This window comes from Carassius gibelio, chromosome B4, assembly GCF_023724105.1.
Source record: "Carassius gibelio isolate Cgi1373 ecotype wild population from Czech Republic chromosome B4, carGib1.2-hapl.c, whole genome shotgun sequence".
NCBI lineage: Eukaryota > Metazoa > Chordata > Actinopteri > Cypriniformes > Cyprinidae > Carassius > Carassius gibelio.
Window position 1 is genome coordinate 12,512,138 of NC_068399.1, and position 6,234 is coordinate 12,518,371.

The following is a 6,234-nucleotide window of genomic DNA, read 5'->3' on the forward strand; positions in this document are numbered from 1 at the left end:
AGATAATTGAATATTAAGTACAATGACTGATAAAGACACAGATTAACTGGCTTTGAAATTATACATTTGAACTGCGGTATTCTGTACATGAATGTTGTGTTTTCATAGTATATTATAAAATAACTAGGCAGCATTTCTCATTTCTCACTGCTGACACCAGGTTGACCATCGAACGACTGAGGTGTCATGACCGTTGTGGAATGATAGTTATGTGAGTTTCTACATGCCTGACATGAGGGGGATGAGGGTGTATATGTGTGAAAATACTTTGTGACGTGTCTTCAACAGGACAAGCTGTCACGGGTTTGGGTGTGTTTGGCAAATTGACATGAAGCACATGTTTGAACGTTCACTGTCACACATCTTCAGTACTTTACCCAAATGTCTGTCATTCCTGCTGCACATGGGGTTACAATAAGGTGATCTCTTCACTGTTACTTCACTACATGTAATATGGTTATATACGTGTGTGTGTGTGTGTGTATATATATATATATATATATATATATATATATATATATATATATATATATATATATATACTTAAAAAATAACATTATACTTTACATGTATTAGAATGATTAAACTCATTGACACAAGGGTGTTTTTTTTTTTGCTATTTTTATCAAACAGAAGGAAAGGTTGGGAGGAATGGGGTCAGGAAATGACGCAAACCGAACTCGAACTTTTGTCACCTGTAAGAGGACAATGGTTCCTGTCAGACTTGTCAGCGCATGCACACTTACCAATACAATTTATGTTTTAACCCCCATATACTCTTAAGATTTACTGACTTTGTTTGGACTGCCACAGATTCAAACAATTTCTGTTCAATAGTGATCATTTTTAAATTAACAACTTATTTTTCCAATCATTTTAATTAAAGGTTTATTTTAATTTATGTATTCCTCATACCCTATCAACATAAACTATTTAATCTTTAACCAAATATGACTGAAATGTGGCTGTTTTACAGCATAACATTGTTTCAGTTTGGAGTAAAAAAAAAAAAAAAAAAAAAAAAACCCGGACAGATGCAGTTATTCTGTAACCTATATGACTTTCTGTCTTCCTTGAAACACTTAAGTTATTTATAGCCAAGTATCAAATCTGTTTTATTCTGTACATTGAAAGATGACCATAAGACATTTTGCCTCCCCTCTCCTTTGGTGTTCACACAAAATAAAGTCACAGTTTCAGAACGACATGTACCAATGGGGGTGGGGGGAACTATATTTATTCCCTAAGGCATACCTCAGGGCTCTGTATCTGGCCCGCTTAGATTCCATATGTTCATTCTTAAAATAAACATTAATTCACTTTTTTTTTACCTACATGGTGTTCTGAAAGTGAGAATTTTCAAGTTAGGTTCGTCACCAAGTAAGAAATAAATCATTATTTTATTTATTTTTTTTTGCCAGTTTTGTAAAAACAAATGTGTGGCCTGTCTCTGTGTTCTGTTTCTTCTTTTTTTTTATATTGTATTTTGTGACCTTTCCATGTGAGAGATAAAGAGAAAGGTGGAGGGGGGATACAGAGAATAAAGAAGTGTCAGAGCCTAGCGGAATAGCACAAAAAAATAAACAGTTTTAGCTCAAAGGATAAAAAATCTGCAGCTTAGAAGAACTAAGTCGATAGGGGAGGGGGGATAAGCCATGTAAATATTCTTCTGTTTACCTGTCTGCGAGTCGCAAATTAATCACTCACTCTCTCTCTCTCTCTCTCTCTCTCTCTCTCTCTCTCTCTCACACACACACACACACACACACAGTCTGTTTACCTGTCTGCACAGCCTACATTAATCATGGGGGTGTATGGAACAGCTTCACTGTAAACAGTTCTAAGCGCTACCAGTTGGCACCATTTTGTTTTGGATAGGATATGAAATGAGTGATGAGACCTTAACACTGCACTGAGGGGCTGCCATCCATGATGGAGGGTCGCGGGACACTAGGGTGCATGTGTGTGTGTTGTGTCTGTCTTCAGATATCAGTCATTGACTCCCTACTACCCTCGAGTTCAAAAGCAATGAGCACTGAGTGTATAAGGTGTGTCTAGCTGTGTGTATTTGTGCCATGTGAAACTTTCCAGAAGAAATGTAATTGCTTTTAGCTTAGGAGGGCTTAATGGAGGTCTCATTTATGTTTCATTTAACTATCAACATTGTCTTAAATTTTACACCTAAAATTTCTTGGGAGAAATAAGTGTATACACAAATGAAAAAAAAATATTGACATACATTAGGACAGTAATAAATATAATGTACTTTACAATTTTATCACAAATATACTACTAAGAATACATAATACATTTTTTTTTTTATGTTATTTTGTTTGTAATTCCTTCAAGATAATAAGGAGGTCGTCTTTGCAACTTTTCTTTCCAGTAGGTTTTCATTTCAGTTGGTATCTTGGATTTTTCTAAGAAATGTGTGTGTTTAAGGGAAAATTAACTGAAATAAAATTAAAGCTGAAATATGAAAAAAAGTCACAGAGGGCCAAGGTAGTTAGTTCTGCTTCTTTGCTTTATAAGATTCTTACCTGATGATTATTTTCCATTTAAATCATTCGAATTTGGTTCGGCTTAAATATGCTTTCTTATGTAGGGGTCTGGATTACCGCTCAACAAATCTTTGCAGGGGGGGCATCTTAACTCGGCTCATTATCATATCATTTCTCCTACCTGCCTCGTTAATTTCTCCTTTTTGGGGAGAATGCTTTAATTTAATATATTCTGCACGTTTAATCATAAGTCGCATGTACTTGCAGCTGTGGAAGCGCTGGATGGATCACAGGCCTTTTGATTTTTACAAATCCAACATCCCTCCGTGGCTTCAGTGGTGCTCATGAAAGAAAGATGCCCCGAAATCAGAGAAAGAAAGATAGAGAGAGCTGAATAAGACAGGTAAAGGTACAAGTCTATCACCCTTTCAAACCTTTTTTTTTTTTTAAATAGCGACAGGCACACATAATCACCTCTTCTTTTAATTTTTTTGAGAGAATATGCAACTATATATAATATTTTTTTTTCAAAATAAGTAATACTGCAAGTCCTGTTCAAATGTTGTTTTTGAACATACTTTCGCTGGTATTGCTTGGATACTTTAGATCAGGGATTTTCAAATGTTTTATGCTATAATGGCTAAGATTCAGTTTCTCTGTGGCCCTTATCACAGAGTTATTTAATGGTTAAATAGCTAATTGATATTAATGTTAAATATGGCTCTTTGTGTTGTTGTATCTTGCGTACTGTATATTAGGAGAACAAGAAAGTTTTTTCTGTTTTTCATAACCTTACATTACAGAAACTGTCTGTTTGTCAGTGCAATCCATCCACATTACGCTCCATTTCACTATTTATCCAGATCATGCATTCCATCTTCAGATTGGAAGTTTTATATATATATATATATATATATATATATATATATAAAGATTCTCTATTTGCTTGCTAAATTAAATTGGATTTACTTTTGTCATTGTACGAAAAAAGTCAACATTATTTGCATACAGGTTTATCACCATAATTTCGGAAGCACTTTATTTTACAGTCCTGTTCCTCATGTACATAATATGTCCTTATTATAGTAATTACAATAACTATGTAATAACTAGGTACTAACCCTGAACCTACCCCTAAACATAACCCTACCCCATGTAGTTAACTTTTATTACCAGAACTTTCTTAGATAAATACACTGCAAGTACACTATAAGTACGTTAGTACACGTACTGTAAAATAAAGTGCAAATAATTTATTTCCAGCTTTTACAAACAACAAGAGTGAGACAGTATTAATGTCAAATTCTGTAAATATGAACCCTTTTGCACACTTTTTCCTTTGAGGATTTCATGGAGTAATGCTTGTTTGAAAACCCTCCTCTCTAGATGATCTTTTCACTGAGAAAAAAAATCAAGTTTCCTTCACACTCGCTCAAAATATTATGTTCATCCACATTTATCCACACAACCTCATTGTCATGAGCAATAGCATTTAATTCCGCTAATAACGTTTCCACGCAGGTTCATTATTAGCGCGGATGTCGGGGGAAGTTTCTCGGGTGAAGTTGGTGAATTCCCAGGTCAGCACTTACATTAATGAGAGCATCGTCGAGGGCTTTCTGCGGAGTGTTTTTTTTGCTAATTCCTCTCAAACTGTGACCTGTAACGTGTCTTCAACCCTCCTGTTTGAAATAGAGGCTTTTAACGCTTAGTGCATGTGATAGATGGAGCTTAGTAGGAAAAAAAAAGACACTTTTAAAGAATGCAGATGATTAGTTTGACGAGTTGAAGAGTGGGAAAAGAAGCGTTCTCTGCTCTCATTGTGTTTCAATAACTTTAAAAAGAAACTAATCCAGTGTACTCTAATTGCATGCCACCTCCCAGATGGGGACCTCTCCTCTCCAGATTCATTGTGGCACAGAATACTGCAGCAACCTCTAAGGATCCTGCTTGCAGTATTCCTGTAGATCCCATAATGAGTTTTTAAAAGATATAATAGTGCTCTATTAGAGATTCTAAAACCCTAAAAAAGAGGTTTGTCTTTGCAGGCATCAGATATTAACGTTGACGCTGGATTAAGGTTTCATTTCGTCGTCCCCGTCCATTATTCGGCCCAGTCTGCAATCTGGCAGAGTGATGGGAACTTTTAATTAAACTGCAGTAATTATGGTGGAAATCTCCCACGGAAAAGAAAGACTCCAAATTCATTTCATCTGACTAATTATCGGCCACATCCCGATGTCTGCGCTGTACAAGTTCGAAGCGGCCATCTGAGACGCCAACGGCGCGATTGGGCAAGAGAGGTCAGACAATAAGAGGCCCAAAGTTCTTTGTATAACGAAAAGTCGTCGGTTCGCTGTCTTCATTAGATCTTTCGGTTCTAGCTAACACAATGAATGCAATCATCTCTTCCTGCGGTGTGGAAATGAATATCGTGAGTTGCTTTGAATTCGACAGAGGAACAATCACACGGAGGAGATAGCGCTGTTGATTTTGCAACCGTGGCTGAGCGAGTCAGTGAATCAGAATGTTTGCTGACTCCGCCGAGAAAAGGACGCATGGGACACTCACTTTTCCATCTCAACCCCCCCCCCCCCTCTCTCTCTCTTGCTCTCGTTTCCTAGGTTTAGGGGGCGAAAAGTAATATAGGAATCGCTTTAGGCGGAAAAGAGCATTGCTATTTAGGCTTAGAGGCTCAATCAGTCTGGCTGGAATGATGGCGATGGTGAGTTACCATTAGGCTGACCTGATTAGGGCCCGACTTAGGCACTGCAGTCATATGTGCCATTTCCCTGATAGTGCTGGAATCTGGATTTCCCGCTTGGCTGCGTCCGTACGGCTAAACTCAGCCAAGCGCGGTGTCTCTGAGCACGTAGAGCGGGAAGGTAATTCTCATTTCAGCCCAGTGCTCCGCACACTCGACAGAATCTCACACTGTGGAAATCCGGCATGGAGGGAAATATGACGTTTTGGCGATTTCACAGAACTTTGGTGTAATGTTCAGGCCGACATCAATAATATTGTGTTGGGGAAGTTATCTAGAAGGATGTTAAGAACGTTTGCCTCTTAATACACTTCAAAGGCATCCACTTTATGCCCGTAAACTGATGTTCATTCTGTGTTTCTGAGACTGGATGAAGTCAGACAGATAGATAAAATTAATACAGTTTTCAGAACACACCCATTTTTCCACTGTTCAACACAATCCAATGTATTTATGCTCCAAACTCATGCCACTGGAAAAAGTCCAGTTTCTGTTTTCTAATTGGCTGTTAAGATCTGGCCACCATATGTATGTACATATGTTACAGAATCTGTTTCAGTAATAACAGTCAGATAGTAATTTTAAAGTAGTAACCGTATAAAAAAAATGCTTACATAGAGCTGTGGTGGTCATTCTACAAATGTGAGTTCGAATCCGGCTGGCGACATTTATTTTTCCCAAACCATTTTTAACCTCTTTGCTCCATTTTCATTATATTAGTTTGCCATTAAAAGTAAAAGTGGCCAAAATAAACATAATTTTTTATATTCTGAGGTATAGAAATTGCCACCATGATGGTAAGCAGCCTGGCTTTTTTCATGTATTTCCATGTCATCATGATGCTCTGAGTTGTTGCTTATTAGTTCAAATCAAGAGATCTCTGATATGACATCTCTTGATATGATTCAAGTACCTTCTTACTCACCCCCCCCCCCCCAAAAAAAAAACATTCTGTCATTAATAACCCTC

At 37.2% G+C, this 6,234-nt stretch overlaps 1 long non-coding RNA gene across 1 annotated transcript in view; it reads left to right on the forward strand.

Annotated features, from left to right (window-relative positions):
* The window catches only part of LOC127956802 (uncharacterized), a 118,477-nt gene extending 117,580 nt beyond the window's left edge, over window positions 1–897 (forward strand). Inside the window, exons 2-3 of the long non-coding RNA XR_008153646.1 lie at window positions 161–211; window positions 634–897. This is a non-coding gene — a long non-coding RNA (uncharacterized LOC127956802). The remainder of the gene's footprint in view (window positions 1–160; window positions 212–633) is intronic.
* The last annotated feature ends 5,337 nt before the right edge of the window (window positions 898–6,234 follow it).